Genomic DNA, 1,777 nt, shown 5'->3' with positions numbered 1-1,777 from the left:
TGTATGTGTGTGTGAAATTATTTCAGTTATACAGATTATCTTGGAGTTTTCACGATGAAGCTAATGTGTTTCTAAGACTTTCATAGCGTGCGTGAGCTAGAGGAAAAGGAATAGTATAACATCCTTTCACTGGCTGTGATTTAATAATCTCAACAGTAAAATAAAGGAAGAAAAAAAAAAAGAGATCAATCTGGTGTTCTTTCCTATCTGATCTCTTAGAAAGTAGGTCTTCAAAGAACAGCCACTGTGCTGCAGAAATCGACGCTGGCAATTAAATGATATTCCCTTTCTGAATGGAAGTACATGGTGCTATCACCAGTGCTGTTTGTCTAATGACATGGAAAATTAAGGTTTTTAACCACGTGCTATCATTTAGCGAAGGCCTTTTCAGAATCGAGGTGGCATGGATCTAGCTACAGAAATGGGAAAGAATGCTAAAGAATGTCAGGGTAGACAAGATCAACATTATTTCTACTGTAGAGAAAAAAAAAAAAAAGCACTTTTTAATAGTTTAAACATTACAAATAGTTGAAACCTTTGCATTATGGGTCATTAAAAAAGGGAGGGAATCTGTAACAACACAACACCACAAGCAACATCAGGCAAAACCTACAAATGGCCCTCAAGTCCTGAACCCTGGACTTTTGAATGCTCCCCACAAGCTTTTGCTCACGTTGCAGGCACCTGCTGGGATTTCCTGGTGGCCTGTGCTCCCTCAGCAGATGTGTTCTTAAGGTCACCATTGGTGAGTTGCATATTCATCCACTGGGAGCTCTTCTCCACTCTGCTCAGCCACCCTCCTGCTCTGACAGGCAGAAAGCCACCCTGCCTCCTGCTGTGTGGGTCAATGGGTGGCAACTCCGAGGTGTGCAGGTCAGCGTGAGCAAACTGAAAAAGGTAGTGTCTGCTCGTTTCTTCCTCCAACCAACGCTGCCATAATGTCGATCTCATGCAACTGAGGCTGTTATATTGGGTAAGATACGTTTATTCACTGTTACAGCTGGTAGGTGTTAATAGGAGAAAATATTTTTTTTTTTAATGATGCCTTCTCCCCTTGAACACAGAAGGGATGTCTCAGGGAAGGCAGTGCCCACAGGGCAGCCCTAGCCCCATGGCATCTCCCAGGCCTGCACAAGGTCGGGAACCACCAGGATGGTCACACGAAGGCTTGCAGTGTGACTGGCTTTCTGTTTGTGTGTGCAGATGGGGAGAAGGGGTACATTCTGCCTTTCCGTGTGGTTTCCCTGTCTTGGAAGTTGCAAACGCAACCCGAGCAGGGAGAAAGGAGAAAGAAAAGTGGACTTCCCACTCTGAGAGTTCATCAGATGTACCCTGTCATCGCACTACAAGGTGCAACGTGTGTCGAACATTATGAGCACGGGCCTATGCAAATGACACGGGCATGAAAGAGCCCTGGCAAGAATAAATCTGTCGATGTACAGATGTTCCCCATTAATGTTATTGTTCAGCTTTGGTGGTTACGGTGAGAAGACAGCGACTAGAACTCCCCACCGCCACCCCACCTCTCGCAGCTTTTCTCCCCACACCTCTTTGTCTTCGCTTAATTGGGTGCGATGGAATATTCTTCTCTCCTCCTCTGTCTTTTTTGAGACGTCCACCAGCCTTATGCCTTTAAACACAAATGATATCGATCCCTCCTCCCCCTTCTGCCAATCCCCGTTTGTCCCTACGATCCCTACGATTCTGTACTATTCTTTTCGCTCGGCACAAACAATTAAGGCGAGAAAGTAGCGGCCGCTCTGCCAAACTTCCTGCA

Source organism: Meleagris gallopavo, chromosome 3 (genome assembly GCF_000146605.3).
Source record: "Meleagris gallopavo isolate NT-WF06-2002-E0010 breed Aviagen turkey brand Nicholas breeding stock chromosome 3, Turkey_5.1, whole genome shotgun sequence".
Taxonomy (NCBI): domain Eukaryota; kingdom Metazoa; phylum Chordata; class Aves; order Galliformes; family Phasianidae; genus Meleagris; species Meleagris gallopavo.
Note: the sequence above shows the minus strand (reverse complement) of the source record.